The following is a 21,724-nucleotide window of genomic DNA, read 5'->3' on the forward strand; positions in this document are numbered from 1 at the left end:
GAACTGAAGATAGCTGCCACTCCACCACCTCGACCAGTGTCTCGAGGAATATGAGTATTAAGATGACTGGGAGGAGTGGATTCATTTAAGCTGACATATTCTTCCTGACACAGCCAAGTCTCAGTTAAAGAGAGTAAATCAATATGATAATCTGATATCAGATCGTTCACTAATAGAGCTTTAGATGACAGGGATCTGATATTTAACAGACCACATTTAATTCTCATATTTTTTGGCATAACTTGTTATTTTTTTATTTACTCCTTTTTTATTTAAGTTTGAATTAACTGTAATAAAAGGCCTGGGTTGGGGGGCAGACACAGTCTCTATAACATTAAGATTGTGGCTGGGAAACTGCTCACAGGGAAGCTCAGAGGAGTGTGTAGGACTACAGCTCTGCCTCCTGGTCTCAACTCTGGTTTGTCAGGTTTTACGACATACAAATCCCTCCATGGTCTGGCACCCCAGTACCTCACTGACCTCCTCCTTTCCTACACCCAGTCAAGGACCCTCCGTTCATCTACCTCCGGCCAAGCTTTCCATTCCTCACACCAGGTTGCGGACCTTCGGGGATAGAGCGTTCAGTGTAGCAGCCCCCACCCTCTGGAACGCTCTCCCTCCCGACCTCCGCAATGCTCCCACACTGGACTCTTTCAAAAAACTCCTCAAAACCCATCTATTCAACACAGCCTACAGCCTTTAACACCGGTCATTTAGTGTACTGTGTCTAGTCTGTTCGTGAGTGTTTCTGTGTTCCTCCTTGTAAAGCAACCTTGGGTCCCATGAAAGGCGCTATAAAAATTAAAGTTATTATTATTATTATTATTATTATTATTATCATAAGTATGTATTACCTGTTGTTGTTGATGTAACAGGGACATATGTTGTTGTTGCTCTCTTTGCCTGTCTCTATCCTGCATCTCCTTCTATCCCATTTTCGGCCCATCCAGTCGAGGCAGATGGCTGTTCAACATGAGTCTGGTTCTGCTCGAGGTTTCTGCCTGTTAAAAGGAAGTTTTTCTGCCAATGTGCCGAATTGCTAAGTGCTACTCATGGTGGATTCATGTTGGGCCTCTCTTTAAATAACTTAACAAAGAGTCGGTCTAGACCTGCTCATTCTGTAAAGTGTCCCGAGATAACCCTGGTTATGATTTGCCGCTATACAAATAAAATTTGATTGATTGATTGATTGATTGAATTAGCAAATACTCACTTTTAGTGATGTTCATTACGTAGTCATTTACAAATGAGTATTAAGACGTGAGCAATGCAACAGCATCCACCACAGACAGAAGTCGCTAAGTTTGTTTTCTAATTTGCACGTTTTCTAACATGCTATCCCATGTTCAATAAATCCAATATAAAACAGTTTTCTTTCCTTAATCATCTATTTTAGTCATTTTTAAGTTGCAAAACGTTTTTATAGCATGGGGGAGGACATAGTACCTTAACCTACAACAAGTGGTAAAAATGCACTTCTCTCGTCTAGAAGAGTTTAAAAACAACATATGTCCCTCTTTGGTAAAGATGCAGTAATGTGCTAAATGAAACCACGCGGACTGTCATAATAATGAAGTTTAAATGTTATTTGGATGTGCTTAATAGTGGATTTGTGTCATATAAGGTGTACTTCCATACTTGTCAAAAGACGCTTAAATCAGCAAGAGGAGATCAAAACAGGCTTTGCTGTTTCAACAACTGCCTTTAAGACATATAAGTCTGTTTTCTCTTCTTAATCATCTCTTTTAGTAGTTCTGAAGGAACAAAGCATTTTTTCGCATGAAGGAGGACATGGCACCTTAACCTATGATAAGTGCTAAAACTGCACTTATCTCAGAGAGAGGAGTTGCAGAACAACAAATGCCCCTCTAGCCTCCAATCCCAGTTTTAATGGGATCGAAGGCGAGTCTCCTTCTTCTGACAACTCTGGGCAAAGCTGACTTTGAAGAAGACGTCGCTGGGTCCGGATAAATCATAAAACCTCACCGCAGTCAGAAAAACATGTCTGGAGCAGGGCCCAAATTAATACCTAAGAAAGGATACACTTCAACGATCATGCAAGCACTGAAAAGGTGAGGAAAAGCATTTAAAAACATTCTTTTTTTAAAAACTTTGTTGATCACGTTGTTCTTGCTGAGGATTTGCTGACTAGGTTGCTTGTGATCATTTCCGTGTCAAGTGGCAGCTGAGCTGTGTGTGGGAAGGAATGACAGTTAAAGAAAAACTTGTTACTATTTGAATTTTAATGACAGAAAGTTGTGTTAGCAGTTGAGCTGAGGGTCGAGGACCCCGCTCTTGATAGTTTTAAGTGGCGATGCTTTATAGGCACCTTTAGCCCGCAGTGTACAGTAAACTTCATTTGGCGTGTCCTGACGGCTTGAGAATGAGACCACGTGTCTCAATGAGATTAAATAAAGGCTAAATAAAATAAAGAAAAAATTATGCAGCACAGGGGTTCCCAAAATAATGGTGCACGCGCTCTAATAGGCCTATCCAAACCCCTGCACCAGAACAACACGAAGAACACAACAGCTCAACAACCATAATATTATTTTATAGTAATTTAAGAAAGGCAGAATACAAGGAATCTCCATGTAGCACCGAATACAATATTTAATAAAGTGATGTCTGTGTGCATGAAGAGCAGCAGACACCTTCATTGTTGCTTTCATGTGTGTAGTGGCCAAAAAACTCCAATTATAAGTTTGTCCTGTAACTCCTGTCCTATTTGTCTTTTATCCGGGTTGGGGTGAGCAGTGTGTCTGACGCGCAGTCACAAAAGATCCAGCGAGCCATGTCGTTTTCGGATAAACGGAATTTATTATCAAAACCATGAAAACCCAAAAAGTAAAGCAAAATATGATGTTGTATTGATCTGATGATGCTGCGGTCAATGACAGTATCGCTGCTTCCAGCTGCCAATCCCCCGTCTCACATCCGTCTTCCAAACTTATAGGTTAAGTCCCGCCCTCACCACCTGAGGAGCCAGGAGGGCACACACTTACGGCTACAAATAAAATTCATTGCTTTTACTTAATAATTCAACGTAAATAATCAATATATCCTGTAAACAGAAATAAACCAAGTAACCTTAAATGCGGCTCTTACAATGTGCAAACATACATTTTAGAATTTTTAGAATTTTACTTTAATTTCAACATTAGACGTACCTAATGAGGTGGGTGGGCACAATGCATGGAGCAGAGCAAGTCCATTCTGGGTTTAATTTTGGAGACGGTCACTTGGAGATCATCATCCATGTTTAGTTCCGCACAATTTTTTTTTTTTTTATGTAAGTCAGTGCTCAGAAAGTCACATACACTGTTAATCCCAATTCGTTCAGTGAACTTAAAAGTTTAATGGGGAACGGCTTGCACACTAAACTTTTACTTTAGTACAGTACAGTAACATGAAAGTTATGAGTACACTAGACACAAATTAACTGTGTCATGTGAGCCTTGTCTGACTGGAAATGTATGTCAGTTCAACAGAACTTTTTTAATTACACAACAAAGATTATTTGTGTTTTTTTTAAAACATTTAATTAATTAATGTGATATTAACAGGGAATGTGCATGTTATTTTACATAAAATTACCAGGTTGCTGAATGTTTATTTTTATGTTTATTAAACACAAATAAATGATGTGTCATACCTTAGTAATTTTATGTACAAACAACAATTATATATTGCAGAAGTGAAATTACCATAATTTTTTTCATTATTCAGCTAAATCCCAATTTCCTCACTCTACTCAAAGATGTATTGGAAACTGCTTTTGCACACAAAACTTTCCAGTACACCTGACACAAAATAAATGTGTCATATGCCATTCGTCTGACCAAAGGTTTCTGTCAGTTTAACATAACATTTTCAATCAAATGATAAAAAATGTTTGTGTTTTAATAACATAGAATTCTATGTCATATTAAGTGGGAATATGTAGTATACATAACACAAAGTGTTATTGTGTTGTTAAAAATACATATTGTTGCTTTTTCAACACAAACAATGATTTGATTAAAGTAAATTATTTTGTGTACAATTAACCAATACATATTCTTACAGTCAACTTTACATTAGAGTCTGACCGATTAATCGGTCAGCTGATTTTATTGGCTGATTTCAGCATTTCGCAGATATATCAGCATATATGTCCTCCAATATGCTCCAATATTAATTACTTATGTTTTTTCAGTGCTTGGAGCGAAGGTCATTAATCCACCTGACAAACTGAGAGCACACTATTAATTTTTACAACATGAGAGCCAGGCTCTTAGATCTGACATCGAAATACAGCTGGACTCAAGAAATATAACAGCCTCCTCACTCATGGTTACAACTATAAACCAGCACAAAAATGACAATTACTAACATATGCCATCTGCAGAACATATGTTCTGAACAGACACATTCAAAACAGTAACATCAATTATTTTTTGCATTTTGGAACATAAAATAGCAAACTTAACTTAAACTACTCAGTCAGCCCTGGGCGGCAGGCATGATGGGAAATGAGGACGTCCCTATCGCTGCCAGAGTGCGTCACAGCTGATGCTCATGTTAAAATCAAAGTTAATCAGCAAAAGTAAGCTTGCTATCAGAGCACCGCTGTTTCTACCCTCTGCACATCTAATCTGCGCAGACGAGATCCCGTGTGCATAGTCTTACTCTCAGTTAGTTTTAAGTTCGATAGTAACGAAGTACAGCAACTTTAAGCTTAATTGTCTGTTTCACAGCGAAACAAACTTTGTACACCAATTTGTAAGTTCAAACAACTACTAAAATGTATACATAGTGCACAATATCTATGCTGTCCATTGAACTTAACAATATATGCCATTTTAACATAAAATATTTAAGTTGATAACACAAATATAGGCTTTATTTGTACTCAAGTTTTTAGGTTACACCAACAATAAAAAAAAAATGGAAGTTGTGCTGAAACCTTTAAATTTAGCATTACTTTGACTATTTTTTACTAAATTATGTGAACTAGAAAAAAATAAGTTGGTAAAAACACAGAAAATTGTGGTAGTTTTATGTTAAGACCGCCAAAGCTTTTTGTGTTCATCTTAACTCTGCAACTCTTGTTGTAATTATGTGTTTTTGTTTTGTAAAGTGAGCACAATTTTTTTATTTTATTGAACAAGAAAGTGATTACTTGTCAAATGAACATGAAACAACTGAGTAGATATTTGTAAACCAATTTGTAAGTTCAAACAACTTCTAAAATGTATACATAGTGCACAATGTCTATACTGTCCATTGAGCTTAACAATATATGCCATTTTAACATTAAATATTTAAGATGATAACACAAATATAGGCTTTGTTTGTACTCAAAGATTTTAGGTTAATCAAACAACAAAAACGGAAGTTGTACTGAACCTTTAAATTTAGCATTAATTTGACTATTTTTTACAAAATTATGTGAAGTTGAAAAAAATAAGTTGGCACAGAAAATTGTCGCAGTTTTATGTTAAGACCACCAAACATTTTTGTGTTCTTAACTCTGCAACTCTTGTTGTAATTATGTGTTTTTGTTTTGTAAAGTGAACACAATTTTTTCATTTAATTGAACAAGAAAATGCCTACTTGTCATATGAACATAAAAACATTGAGTACATATTTTTTTTAGTTCATTCAACTATCAAAATATATGCTAAGTGCACAATGTTTGTGTTGTTATTTGGCCTTGAACTAATTAGGCTTCATCAGCTTTATTCATTTTAGTTAAATTAACTCAAAAATCAATTCAAAAAAAAAATTGTTGCCTTAACATAAAAAAACTATGTCTAGCTCACAAGGGATGAGTGTTTGTGTCAGGGGAACATGAAGTGTTTGATTTTGACAGTCCTGAACATGTATGTAGACCTTACAATAATATTTTGTGTCATGGATGGATTGGGGTTTACAGTGCATGTAAGTAGAGCCACAGGGTATCAGGGCATCCATAGCGATCTTGGATAGCTGTGTATTCCCTTTTGACGGAAATCCAGAACTTGCAGCGCTTTGGTATTAAACGCTGTCTAACGTTCGGTCACTTGACAGTTCAACTAATGTGTCCTCCAAGTCTGATGTCAGATGATTTTCCCTCGTAACAGTGAATGGTGATCTTATTCAGTCGTATTGTTCTGTGGCGGCTTTCTGTGGAAAATACTTGTTAAAGTGTTTCAGGACGAACAGGAGGTTGCGTAATGATATAGACTTCTTCACTGTGTTAACACATTTTCCTCCATGAAGTCTTCCAGCTTATAGAAACCATATGAATCCTACCCATTTCAATTTGTGCGGTCTGTGAATAATACAGTGTCTGCAATGTATGTAAGGTGCCACTTATAAGACTCTTAGTTTCAGTCCTTGCTTCTCCCCCAGCATTGCTCCAGCACTGTCGGTGTCATGCCTGGACTAAAATGAGGACTCAGATGCAGAGGATATCACGTACAAGCACACTTTATTGATTTCAGATCCTCTTTGAAGAGTGACAAACAATTGGCTATGAAAAACTCACTAAAATAAACTAAGTCCTGGCAAGATAACTCACGGAAGATAAACTTCCTAATAAAGGAAAATCTCCAATAAAAGGAGAGACAAAAAACACACTAGAAACAGGGAAGATCCTAAAACATAAATCGCTCCCGAAGGAGGAAAACAAAAGCTAGACTAAAAATCAAAACACTCCCGAAGGAGGAAAACCAAAACTACTGATCAACGGGACAAAAGAAAAGGCTCACCTAAACAGGAGGCTCTACAACTATCTAATCAACGGGACAAAAGAAAAGGCTCACCTAAACAGGAGGCTCTACAACTATCTAATCAACGGGACAAAAGAAAAGGCTCACCTAAACAGGAGGCTCTACAACTATCTAATACTAATTAAACACAAAATCGCTCCAAAAGGGAGGAAAGAAAACAGTTTACAAAATAACACAAAATCGACGCTAAACTAGAAAACTTTAACAAACAAAAAATCACTCTCAAAGGAGGAAACAGAAAACAACTTACGTGGCGTAGCAAAAAACTCTTGGCAAAATCGACTATGACTGTGGATAAGGGCTTGGGTGCACGGACAAGGACGAAACACTTTGGCAAAAGACAAAGGGGAGACGCAGACTATAAGCACATGAGGGAAATGGGGAACAGGTGGAAACAATCAGGGATCAGGGGAGACAATCAGACCGGTGACACATGAGGAAGGGCAAGTGACCTGAAACGAGAGGAGAGTTAGGTTTCAAAATAAAACAGGAAGTTACGAGACAAAAATCCAAGACAAGACAAACCTCACCGCGGTGTGACAGTCTGTACACACACCAATGCAATCGTCCTAAATTTTATCTTTTATCATCCCATATTTCCCTTTCTTCACTCTATCAACCAGCTGAGACTTCATGTCCTTGGCCATGTCGTTGATGCCACCGGGCAATATTCCCTTTAGACGGCTGCACTGACTCTCACTCATGGGCCAGTTTATCCCGATGCATAGCCCAACTTATTGCTAGAGCAGCAGGTTTGATTTATATTTCCTCGATTGTGTCGCATTTTTGCCTGTGCAATTAAATATGCCACCTCATTATGATGACCTTTAAGCTCTGGCTGGGATTGTTGTTTGTTTCGTAAGGGTTTATTGGCCTTGCAACTCTTGCTCCTTTTGGCGGAAAAAATCAACAGGTTTAGCAGCAAATGAGGAATGCTTGGTTTTCCAGTGTCCTATAGCATTTTTACAGGCTTTAGGCTTTCAAGTGCAAGTATCTCAGTGCATACAGCAAATTGGGTGTGTTGAAGTCTGTTGACAATGACACATGCAAATCCATACTGGATAAATGCATCTTGATATTTTCAACACTTGGAGGAGGGCTGCTCCGACTGATGATGGATGTTCCCACGGTGGTCTCCACCGGTACCAGAGGTCTACGCCCTTGCTGACGGAGGTGCTTGTCGGCTCTCCGATTCCGCTGGCCCTCTCCGCCTCCGCTGACCTCTCCTGCTCCGCTGGCCTCCTCGCTGGCCTCTCTCCGCTTTTTCTTTGGTTAGTATTAACCAACGTTTCATGGTGGCTTAAAACCCAAGATAAGGTATTTAGCTGGTCTGCAGAAAATTTGCCTACCGTGCACATGTCGCTGTGTTTCCCGTGCTGCTGTAAATTGACCTGCTGAAACGATGCTGTCGCTAATTTGTTGTTATTACCTCAGGAACACTTTTTTTGTGCTTGTTTTTATTTCAAATGTAACTAATATTCTTGAATATATTGTTAGACAGGACAGGTAAAAATAAATGCAATTATTGTTAATATTTGACTACTATAATGGAATATTTTTTAAGTGAGCGTTTATGTAGGATGTAATGGGTAACCTGTCTTCGGACTCCTGCATTTCGCCCATGTCCCTTATAGGACTATATAAATAACAAGCTAAAATAATAAAAACAATTGATAAGGAGGAAATCTCCATAAGCTTACACTGGCATGAAAGAGTAGCCAGAAAACGTATTATGAATAACGTGACTTGTGCACGTTTGAGTTTTGAGAATATATCACTTTTATTTTCTCTATATCATCTTAAATCTACTCCTCTTGTGGTGTCAGTGTCTAACATGTATGCTTTTAGTTTTACTGCCATGTTGGCCTCTGATGCTCTTAGTTGAGTGTCTTGAGAATTACTGCAGTTGAGTCTTTAAAGATCCTATTCTAGATTTATGACCTGTTTTCCCTAAGTTACACTGACTTTATGTCAGCCTTTAAAATTATAGCCAGCAAGCTTTATGTACTGTAGCCTTTGCTCTCTTGGTCTTTTTCTTTTGATTCATTATACGTGTGCGTATAAGTTTGAACATTGTAAACTCACTGTGTAGTTTATAGCTCACAACTTATAATATGAGTTTATTAATTAATGGATTATTATCTGATTTCTTAACTAGAGAAAATAGAATGATGTTTGATTACATATTATTTTGGAGTATTACTCAGTTATGTTGACTTTTGATTACCCAAGTTATTGGTGAATTGTGAATTGCAAGGAATTATTTAACCTTGACTTTTAATCACTGATTTGTGCTACTATTCTCCTTCTAGTAGTTACTTTAGTCTTTTCATCAATCTGCATGGTTGATTTTTCTGTCAATGTACTTTTATGTACTCATGTAACCATGTCATATATCCATTTTTTGGACTTTTGACTATGTATTGTTAAACATTTATCATTTATACTTACATTTATTAAGTTGTTAGAGAACTTCTCTTTGAGTCCTTATTTGTGGGTCAGAGAGTTGTTGAAACTGGTCTTGTCTGTGAAAAGACTTATGATTGGGTCCCCGGTCGCAGCTGGCCCACGTGTGGTAGGGCTCTGGTTGGCCAATAGTCATGGGTCGGCTGGACATGGGTCCCTTACCTCACGTGGACGGGCCACGTGCACCCCAACTCACATGGACAGCCTCGTGAACTTGCAGGTGCAGGAGCTGGGAAATTCCAACTTTTGCGCAGAGGCCTATATAAAGGCAAATGTCCGGAGATCGGGGCTCACTCTCCGCTCCACTCTCCGCAGGACATGCCTACCCATCTCTCAGAGATTCTCCATTCACAGAAAGAGGTAAAGCAAATAGCCTGAAAAACTTTAAATCTGAATCTTGTCCGTTTGTGACTTGAACTTCTGGGGTAATTTAGATTTGAAGCAAGACATCGATGACTGTTGGGCCTGCCATATGGGGATGCTCGTAAGCTCCTGGCGACAAATACGCCTATTGAGGGTTTGCATGGTATCTCTTGTTAGACAAACCTAAACAGGACTCGAGGTTTTGTGAATAATCAATGCCCGCCAGAGACCCCCAAATTTAGCTGATAGATAGAGAAAATGTAATTTAAGGTTTCTTAAATTGCATCCAAATTGTCCAACTTCTACATTTTCAGCCTTATTTAAAGGCAACTGAAAACAGAACCAGACCAGTTCTGACAAATTTGAGTTTTTAACTTTTTTTTTCTTTTTTATATTTTGTGTCATTTATAACTGAGTGAACAAGTTAAAGGCATCTAAAACTTTAAGAAATCCTTTGGAGGGAGTTTTTGTTCCGGAGTGAGTAGAATTAAATCAAAAGTGAGAAAGGTTTTCTTCAAAGGACTCCGTTACGCCCCCGAGGTAAGCTCATGAGATTCACACTGCCGCGACATTACTGATTTATAGCCACACACACACGCACACACAGGGCAGAGAGCACCTTTAGAAGGCCCCTTCCTGAGCAATGTTAGGCATCTATGTCTATTGAGGCCTTCATAGCTATCACACTGAAAATTCTCAAACTAACTCCGAAAGAAAACCACGATGAAAGTAAAGTAGTTGTTTTTTACTTGTTCTTTGTAAAAAGCTTTTGAACGGCGAAGGGGGAAAAAAAAGTTACAACATGAAAATGATACCATTAAAAATAACTAACTCAGGGAAGGAACATTATGTTTCTAGAAAAAAAGCATCATTCAGAAAAAATAAGCGTTTTAACATATTCCCATTTTTCACATTTCTAATATAGAATTGCCTACATTTGAGCATAAGCAAGAGCATCTGAACTGTCTTCTGTCCCATTCATCGTTCACTCGCATAATGCGTCGGGCTTGCAGTTTCAGATCAGCTCTTCCTTCCTTCTTCTGCTTGACAATTTGATCTGATTAGCCTGTTTTGGATGTGATGTGATGCATTTGATTGATGTCTGGTCCAAGTGAGTTTTTCTTTCTAGCTCGCAATATAAATATTTTACTGAGTGACGGATGGATGTATACTGTAGCAAATCACTTTCCTCATTTAAAACATAGGCTACTTAAGTAAAAGTAAAATGACTGACTTTGAAGAATACGCTAAAAAGCACAAGTACAAGAAAAAGCAACTCAATTACAGTAATATGAGTAGGCTACATGTAATTCGTTACTTCCACCTCTGTGTATGGAGATGACAGTTTATTAGTCAAAAGACGCGTAACTCGGTGAGATGAGATCTTAATTACCATCCTGGGGCAGCTATGGGCAGGTGTGGGCTTAGCCCACCTTCATGTGGATCTTGCCCACATCATCAAAAGTTAACGAAAAAAATGCCAATGGCCAAAAAAAGTAGCAGAGATACAAATAGGCTACCGTTTCTACGTTGTTAATGATTGTGCAAGCTCAAGCCCGCCTCCAAGGCTTCTCCCTGCTCCCCTGCACCCCCTCATCTCGTCATGTTCAGGCAAAACAGCTGGTCTGCTCCAATTCTGCGTCCTCCTCACCGCCTAATTTGCATGGCTCCGAACCTTTGAATCCTCTCAACTGAGATGAAACAGAACGATATATGCACGTGGGAAATTTCCCTATCAGTATTAAGTTACTGATGAATTGTCCCCATCCGTAATTTTGATTAAAAATATATATATATATAATTGGATTGATCGAATGCCTCTTCAACTTGCGTGAGACAGCTGCCAATCTGTTTTTCACTGCTAACTCCTGGCTGTAATGGTGCTCATTATCTTCAGTGATGAACCTGAGAGTTATACAGAGCTGCATCAGGCTTCATGATTAAATGACTTTCTTTTTTTAATGTCACGTCTGCACTTCTGTCCATATGCATGCTCGGCTGCTGAATTTGATTTCTCTGTGCACGTTGCATTTCGGTTTGGTCCGGTAGTGAATCAAATTCATTGACTTTGTATTTCATTTTGGAGAAGAACTCTGCTTGCATATGTTCATATTTGCTGCAGTGTTGCAGGAAGCGTCTCTTTGTCTCCAACTGTCTGGGTGGACAGAGCTGACATAGTGTGTCCTCTCTGGGCAAACCAGGTGCCTCTGTGTCTACCTGTCTCAATGGCCATTGGCCAGGCTGTGTCCGCTGAGTCTGTACCTGGTTAAAGTCTCATCAGTCACAGCGCTCAGATAGTCTGCCACTGTGTACTGTCTGTTTAGAGCCGAATAACTATTGCGATTTGTTCTGAGTGTTTGTGCTACCTGTCCAATAGTTGATGTAATGTTGTTTTGAGGCCTGTTAGAAGAGCTGAGCCTCAGGATCAGCTGGCTGACGGGACTCTTCCCAATGTTCTCCTCTTGGCACTGCAGAGCTTTGTGATGGTACGAGTTGGGGTCACTTGTTTTGAGGTGTTTATGAAATTTGAAAGCTCTTTTTTTTATTCTAATTAAAAGTGGAAATTATTCAATGTCAGTGGAGCCCAAAAAAAACTGATTGTGGTTTCCCTGACCCCTGGGTTGTTTCAGGAATATCATTATTCTTGCTTTGTCTAAATTAACTGTCAGGGCCTAGGTCTGACAGAAGGTTGATGATCCAGTTGCTGTTGAAATGCCCCCTTTGATGGAGCCAGCAATATCAGATCATCTGCAAACAGTAGGCATTTGATTTGTGTGTCAGACAGGGTGAGACCAGGGATATCAGACTGTTCCAGTGATTTGGCCAGTTCATCAGTATAAATGTTAAAGAGGGTGGGGCTGAGACTGCAGCCCTGTTTCACACCTCTACTTTGGGAAAAGAACTCAAGGCAATTGTTACAGCACGTTTCATGCTGTAACATGCTTTTAATGATGTCATGAACTTTCCCTCCTACACCCTTCTCAATTAATTTTAAGATCAGACCATAATGCCAAATCGATTCAAATGCTTTTTTGAAGTCTACAAAACAGGAGATTTTGTTCTTGTTTTGGTGGACCTGAGTGTGTTGAGGGTATAGATGTGGTCTGTAGTTCGATGCGTTGGTGTAAATTCAATCTGACTCTTGCTCAGGACATTGTGCTCACTGAGGAAGTCTTGCAGTCGGCTGTATAGGATGCTGCAGAATAACTTTCCCAGGTTGCGGCTGACACATATGCCTCTGTAATTGTTTGCGTAACATTTATTTCCATTTTAAAGATTGGTCTGATAATTCGCTCCAGAGGTCCAATACTCAGAATGAAGTTGAACAATTTTAATATAGCAGTGTTAAATGTATGGTCGCTAAATTTCAGCCTTTCTACAGCTACAATCAGGAATGCTGGCATTCCTCGGCTGCAGGGCCTGGATTTTAGCCAGTAGCTCAGATTCAGTTATCTGATAGTTTAAAGGGTTCTGATTGTCTTTTAACGACTGCTTCTAACAGTTATTGTTTATTAAGGAAATTATTTCGGACCGAATTTATTATAGTGGTACTATATAGATTTTGTGTTTTTTCCAGATTTCACCATTTTGAAGAGCCCAGTCCTCTTTGTGTGGTTTGGTGAAAGAGTGCCATTTCTACCAGAAGTCATTAGAGTCAATGGACTCTTCAATTAGATCTAGTTGGTGCCTCTCATGCTGTATTCTGTTTTACTTCCGAGTGTTCCGAATGTTTTTAGTGTTTCCCAGAAGTGGAAGCGGAGCTCAGAGTTGTCGGGTTGTCTGTGTTTTTGATTTGATAATCTTCTGAGTGTTTTCCTCAGTTGTCTGCAGGCTGTGTCGAACCACTCCTCATTGGTTAATATTTTTGATGTGTGGTGCTGAGGCTTTTTCAGACTGAATAAGTCTGCCACATTGTCAAATATGTTGTAAATGACTTGTACAGCCTATTTCAGGCCGTCTTTACTGAAGGAAAATGAGGTGGAAAGAGAATGCTCGAGATGAGATTGAATGATTGGATTTTTGATAGCTATCTGATATTCGTCCTTGCTTTCGTTTGTCCATCTGTAAGGTTGTTTTCTGTACTTCATATTAGTGGGTTCTGCTGTGTGGGGTGCTGTTTGGAATACCGGGGGAAATTGTAACAGGGGGTAATTGTAACACACTGAATTCTTCCAATAAGAAACAAGCTGGAGTGATGAAATTACTCTGCACATACTCAGTAGGATTCTCTCTGCCTACTAAAAAGGAGCAGGATCACTTCATCACAGCAGAAGTTTTTAACAAGGTATCAAAGTTACTTTTTGGTTGCACAGTATTTTTTCTTCTGCTGTCTAAAGTTTAGATGACTGTGAATTAAAACTTAGATCCATTTCATCTATAGGCTATTGGTTAAAAATCAACATGAACACCTTCCGGCAACATGAGTGTTGCTAGCTAGTGTACCAGATTTTATCATGGCTACAGGGGGCAATTGTAACACTGTGATCGGGGGCAATTGTAACAGTGTTACAAGCCACATTGGCCCCGTATAAGCACCTTTTGATATACATTTCTGTTAGAAAATGGACATATTTTACTGAATTTGTACAATACCTGAAATCTAAAAGAATTCAACCATATACAAAAAAGAATCCTTAGTAACATTATTTGATACTACAGCAGACATTTGATTACATCAACAATGTTAGTATCGAGATGATACGACAACGACGTGTGGAGATACAGGATGCATGACGATGTAACACGACAAAATACAATACAAACACAACTTACACGTCTCTAACTCTGACAACAATAATCATTTTAGTGAATGAAGACATCGACCGTGTTAACCAAGACGACTGTCGGTCTTTTTTTTAACCGACAACTGGATTTGACACAAAGACGCTAACCACAATGACGCGAACGATCAATAGTAATATATAGATGACAATAGTTCAAATCAATCAAATTTCATTTGTATAGCGCCAAATCATAACCAGAGTTATCTCGAGACACTTTACAGAAAGAGCAGGTCTAGACCGACTCTTTGTTATGTTATTTAAAGAGAGGCCCAACGTGAATCACCATGAGTAGCACTTAGCAATATTCGGCACATTGGCAGAAAAACTTCCTTTAACAGGCAGAAACCTCGAGCAGAACCAGACTCATGTTGAACAGCCATCTGCCTCGACTGGATGGGCCGAAAATGGGATAGAAGGAGATGCAGGATAGAGACAGGCAAAGAGAGCAACAACAACATATGTTCTTGTTACCACAACAACATATGTCCTTGTTACATGAACAACAACAGACACATACTTATGGTTACAGTGCCAATAATAGTGGTAGACTAGGGTGAAGATTAGCAAAATAAATAAATTAGCAAGAGAAGCAGAATAATGATGAAGGCTGACGTAATCGTAATTGTAACAGTTGAAGTCAACAGGTCTACTATTAGCATTAGCAGCAACAATAATGATACTATGGGGAAGGCTGATGTTAGTAGTTGTTGCAGTCGAGCAGGTCCACAGCAGCAGGTGGTCTGCAGCAACGATCCCCAGGAACCTTCAAGACAAGGGAGCACAAGAACTCCCGGGAAGATATGTGGTTAGTAATGTAATGGGACCAGAAGATACAGAGTTAATGAGCTGCATTATTATGACAGAGAGAGAGAGAGAGAGAGAGAGGAAGAGAGAGAGAAACTTCAGTTTTGTCTGAATTAAGTAGCAGAAAGTTTCTAGTCATCCAGATCTTTATGTCCTTAAGGCATGCTTCTAGTTTAGATAGCTGATTGGTTTCGTCTGGCTTCATAGATAAGTATAATTGAGTATTATCTGCGTAACAATGAAAATGTGTGAGTGTTTCTTCATGATATTACCAAGAGGAAGCATATATAAGGTAAAAAGAATCGGTCCGAGCACAGAACCTTGTGGAACTCCATGACTAACTCTGGTGTGCATAGAGGACACATCATGAACATTAACAAACTGAGATCAATCTGATAAATAAGATTTAAACCAACTTAATGCAGATCCTGTAATGCCAATTAAATGTTCTAGTCTCTGTAACAGGATGTGATGGTCTATCGTGTCGAAAGCGGCACTAAGATCTAACAGGACGAGTACAGAGAGAAGTCCTCTGTCAGAAGCAGTAAGTAGATCATTTGAAACTCGCACAAGGGCTGTCTCAGTGCTATGGTGGACTCTAAATCCTGACTGAAAGTCCTCAAATAAACTGTTGTTATGAAGAAAGTCACATAATTGATTAGCGACTGCTTTCTCAAGGATCTTTGAAATAAAAGGAAGGTTAGATATAGGTCTATAGTTAGCTAAGGTGCCTGAATCTAGGGTAGACTTCCTTAAGCAGCTTGGTTGGAATTGGGTCTAAAAGACAGGTTGATGGTTTAGACGAAGATATCAGAGAATTTAGCTCAGGAAGGTCAATTGGAGAAAAACAGTCAAGGTAAACATCAGGTTTTTGAGCAGTTTCCAAAGATACATCTGCACCAGTTAACGGCAGGAGGTTACAAATTTTGTCTCTAATCTTTAGGATTTTGTCATTAAAGAAGCTCATGAAATCGTCACTGCTGAGGCCTATAGGAATACTTGGCTCAGTGGAGCTGTGACTCTCTGTCAGCCTGGCTACAGTGCTGAAAAGGTACCTGGGATTGTTTTTATGTTCTTCTATGAGGGAGGAGTAGTAGACACCTCGAGCATGCGGTAGGGTCTTCCTGTATTTATTAAGACTATTTTGCCAGAGTAAACGAGACTCTTCTGTTTTGGTGGATCGCCACATTCTTTCAAATTTACGCGACATTTGCTTCAAGTTACGAGTTTCTGAGTCATACCATGGAGCTAGCCTCTGTCGTTTAATATTCTTCTTTTTTAAGGGGGCAATCGAGTCTAGAGTACTTCTCAGCAAACCTGCAGTACTATCAACAAACTGATCAAGCTGAGAGGGACTAACATTAGCATAAGAGCTTTCTGTAGTGAACAGATGTGGTAAAGAATTAAAAGCAGCTGGAATTGTTTCCTTAAATTTAGCTACAGTCCTATCAGACAAACATCTTGTGAGTACATTTTTGTTAACTGGAGAGTAGTCGGTTAATAGGACGTCGAATGTTACTAAATTCCGATCTGATAAAAGAGGATTTTGTGGAAAGACAATTAAGTTTTCGGTTTCAAGGCCATAAGCTAGAACAAGGTGGAGGGTGTGGTTAAAGCGGTGAGTAGGCTGGTTTACATTTTGAGTGAAACCAATAAAGTCCAAAAGGGACATAAATGCCATGCTAAGACTATCATTATCAACATCTACATGAATATTGAAGTCCCCTACAATAATTATTTTATCTGAACTCAGGACTAAATCTGATAAAAACTCTGAGAATTCAGTTAGAAAATCAGAGTATGCGCCAGGAGGGCGGTATACTATCACAAATAAAAAACAAAACAAAATAAAAGGCTGTAAAGTTTTCCAAGCTGGGTGTGAAAAACTCAGAACAAGGCTTTCAAAAGAGCTGAAACTAAGTTTTGGTCTAGGGTTGATTAGAAGACTAGAACTGAAGATAGCTGCCACTCCACCACCTCGACCAGTGTCTCGAGGAATATGAGTATTAAGATGACTGGGAGGAGTGGATTCATTTAAGCTGACATATTCTTCCTGACACAGCCAAGTCTCAGTTAAAGAGAGTAAATCAATATGATAATCTGATATCAGATCGTTCACTAATAGAGCTTTAGATGACAGGGATCTGATATTTAACAGACCACATTTAATTCTCATATTTTTTGGCATAATGGTTGTTGTTTTAATTTTTATTAAATTTTTTTGATTTACTCCTTTTTTATTTGAGTTTGAATTAACTGTAATAAAAGGCCTGGGTTGGGGGGCAGACACAGGAGCCGCGTCTCTAATTCCGTGATCCTCGCCTCCATAGCTCCAAAAATACTACATTTCATACAAGTACCCTTATCCGTAAAGGTGGTCGAGGTAGAGCTAAACATCTGACACACCGAACAGGGCAGATCAGGAGAGCAGGAGGGAGAAGGAGAAGACATTTCAATTGATTAAGCTAGCTGCTAAGCTAACGGCTAAGCGAGTATAAAGTTAAGGGTTTAGCAGATATGACGCTGATGCAACAACGAGAGTGCTTGATGAAAACTAGTGTCTGTTTAAGTACACAGCAGCTGAATAACCACAGTGATGATAATTACAGCAGATTAATCGATTTAGCTCGAGCTCTAGCAGCAGCTACAAACAGCACAGAACAACACAGTAGCAGCGAGAAAACAGGAAATGACGCAATGACGCAATACGCTCACCTGACGGAATACGCTCACGCACTCTGTCACACAGGACTTCAGTGACCCGGATCTTCAGATCTCATTCAGCTGCAGGATTTGTTCACTACAGTTGTTCACCCGGTCGAGGTAGAACTAAACATCTGACACACCGAACAGGGCAGATCAGGAGAGCAGGAGGGAGAAGGAGAAGACATTTCAATTGATTAAGCTAGCTGCTAAGCTAACGGCTAAGCGAGTATAAAGTTAAGGGTTTAGCAGTAGGGTTGCCACCCGTCCCTTAAAATACGGAATTGTCCTGTATTTGACAATGAAATGGCGTGTCCCGTTTTGAATCAATACGGGACGGGGTTTGTCCCTGAGTTGTTATGAACGCAGCATCATCCCACCTGCATTCTGTGAAAAATGTGCGCTGGGGATAGGGAAAGACCGTCAGGGTCAGAGCCAATAAGAGGCAGAGGAAGGCGAGTCTCATAGCGGAGAGCCAGTGGGAAACAATTTTGTGCCCGCTAAACCTATGCAAATGACATAAAGACTCTGCCTCGTACTCAAACGCACCCCAAAGTGCGCTGCAGAGCAGACAGCGTCTGTGTCCTCCGGAACCGTTTGCGCGTACTTCAATGAGTCATGTTATGCAAACATTCGGGGCAAATTTGTCCCTTTTTCTATGCCTTGTGGCAAAAAGCACCTAGTTCACAAACGCCAGCACGAACAGCAGGTGGTGAGAGCTGCGGTGAAGTATTATAAGGGCTGGCAGGCTCAGACTTTCCAGTGATCATGATAACAACTCAACCTTTTGTGTGAACAGAAAAATGTATTTGTATTATTATAATCGGGAGACCAATCAGTCCGTGGCTGTGCGAGGCTCAACCGCGGTACACGGACACACTTTGTCCACATGTCCGGAGCCGTTACGCAGGAAGGGGATTGTTTCATGGATGGACTGTATACGCTGCTGCTGCGCGCTCGTTTTAAAAACATAAAGCTGTGTTACAGAGAGTAATACGAGTAAACACCTGTCGAGTCTGGACAGTAAGCTGTTCAAAGATCTGCCCCCTCCTCTCCCGTCTCCTCATCGATCTGTGCATGCAGTTGAGGTCCGTCAGTGTGCGCGCAGCTGAGAGCACAGCACCGCACAGCACCGCACCGCACAGCAGAGAGTGGAGTGAATTACCCCCTATGTTTACCAGCTGTTCTGGTCGAAAGAACGAACATAACAAACAGGCAGACTTCTCGCGCAGACCTGTAACCTCTCTATATAACCAGGCCATTCCTTCCAGAAAGAGAGGCGCAATGCACAATGGGTGTTGTAGGAATGTAGAATGGGTTTAAACCGCAAGCTGTTCGTACAACTTTCTCCACAGCTATGGCCAATTTAAAATATTATTGCTTCTATTGATTGCAGAGAACACCAGCTTTGACTGACAGTGGCTTTTTCCAGGGGTGAATTTGTCCTTTAAGGTTGAGGTTTACAGTCGGATACGTAAGCATTTATTTAATACATGAATCAAAATGTAGTGCCCATGTGAGAAAAAGAAACAACTATGATATGTTATGATTACCCAATCTGGAAAATTGCTTCCTTAAATACTAATGGATTAACAGTAGGCTATATTAAAAAAACTTAATGAATAAATAAATAGATTCACTTACTAATAATGAAAACTGTGTTTTACTTCAATAGTTTTCTAAGATTTAAAAATGTTTCTAGATATTTCTGTGTAGTTTCACTGTTTGGGTGGCGTGACTGCAAACAATGAAATATTTGAGCCAAAACTCGTGTTCACACCACCCAATACAATGATTCAATTTCATTAAAAATTTCTTATCCTACTCCTCCCCTATCTGTTCAGCTTATTACTAATGTCCACTGGTGATAAAGCACATCAAACTTGAAGTATGAATCTTAATACTTTCTTGAAACCAAGTTATGATTTACCACCACTGGCGCATCACCGGACCTGTGGTGGTCGTGGCCCCGAGGAACAGGCCCCAGCTGTGGTTGGCGTCCCTTATTTTTCTGCATGAAAGGTGGCAACCCTATTTAGCAGATATGACGCTAATGCAACAACGAGAGTGCTTGATGAAAACTAATGTCTGTTTAAGTACACAGCAGCTGAATAACCACAGTGATGATAATTACAGCAGATTAATCGATTTAGCTCGAGCTTTAGCAGCAGCTACAAACAGCACAGACCAATGGTCCAATGGTCAGCAGTACAATTAGCTGCTGGGTAGCAGGTTTCTAGGTGATAATGGAGGAGCGTTGACAGAGGTGGATTCTTCAAGGTAACTTGAGTGAGTGAGTGAGCCAAGTGTAGCATTACCCTCTCGGACATGAGCAGGGTTGGCCGCTTGCTGCTGTGGGGGTCTAGAGGAGGAAGAAGCTCTGTTAGAGTTCCACTGCGGACAGGAAGCTGGTGTATGACTTCCCTTACAGCGCCAACAGTACACTTGGGGGGGCTCGGTTTTGGTTAGGCGGGTTTGGACAGCCAGGGTTATCTTGGTTAGAAGACATAGCAGCAGTGTCAGAGGTAACAGGTTTTGTTGATTGTTTCAATACATTTTTCCTCTGTTCATATTGTAGCTAGTTCTCCCGGTCCTTTTCTAATTGCTGACCCAGACGGACAAGTCCATCCACAGAAGTTAGTCTGCTGCTCCTCAGCTGACTGGCCAGTTGGGGGTTTATGTTTTTTAAAATCAACTTATTGATTTCCTCCTCATTAATGTTGGGTTTCCAGCGCTTGCACAGTGACTGGTACATACAGGCAAAGTCTCTGACACTTTCCCCTTCTCCCTGGACTCTACTGCGTACCCTCTCTGCTATTTCATCCTCATAGTGCTCCGATAGGAAGGCAGCACGGAACTGAACATGAAATTCTTTCCATGTATGGATTTTATGCCTGGCCACATCCCACCAATCTCTGGCAGTCCCATGAAGCACATTACGTAGGGTGGCAATGAGCTCCTCATCTGTGAGTGGATTAAGAGCCAAAAAATCCTCACACCGTTCCAGGTATTGCAGTGGGTCGGAAGTATCATCCAGTCTGCCAAAAGCTGGAAATTGCAGTTTAACAGGACTCTTTCCCATGAATCTGCATGGTGGAGTGTAATCTGGGCCGGTTTGAAATGTGCACGGGTTTTTCTCCCTGAAAAACCTCGGAGTGGGTTTGTAAACTTACATGGTCAAAAGTAGTGGTGACCTAATCTGTGCTTATTTCTTCTGACAGTGTATGGATTGTGCTTTTGCAGAGGGTGAGCTCCTCCTGCACGTGAAGAACAGCCTCAGAGATTGGGGTGAGAACAGTGTAAAGGTCCTTTAACAGGTCAGTATGATGGTTCTTTAACCTCCAGCCCAGGGCAGCATTAAATTGTGTTCTTAGAAATTCAAGCTGTCTATCCATATGTTTGACCAATTCCTTTTGTTGTTCAGGAAATAGATCCATCAATGCTTTGGTTCCATGTTCAGTATGATTTGTGATTTCTTTTTTCATGTTTTCCTTTAGCTCCTGCTGGTGGTGCTGTTGGTCATCCACAATGTTCCCCAGCTGTTCTTCAATACCAGATCCAGAAACATTTTCCTTTGAGGCAGAATTTGCAGACTGATTTCCTCCATTTTCATAGTTTTTGTCAGAATTAGCAGCTTTTAAAGGAGTGAAGGTACTGGCAAGTTCAGACAATCCACAGATGTCCATGTCCAACAGAGAGTATGTTGAGAAAGATAAATTATGAACAAGACCTGGATTTGAGGGTGGAGACTCCTCTAATCCTCCATACATTTTGGATCCTCTCTCCTCACTCCTCGCTCCTCCGAGCAGCGATAAGAGCTTTGAGACGGTCCTCAATATGGCAGCT

The sequence above is a fragment of the Semicossyphus pulcher genome, unplaced genomic scaffold (genome assembly GCF_022749685.1).
Source record: "Semicossyphus pulcher isolate SPU_LCO1_2020_fin unplaced genomic scaffold, fSemPul1.0.p SCAF_2, whole genome shotgun sequence".
NCBI lineage: Eukaryota > Metazoa > Chordata > Actinopteri > Labriformes > Labridae > Semicossyphus > Semicossyphus pulcher.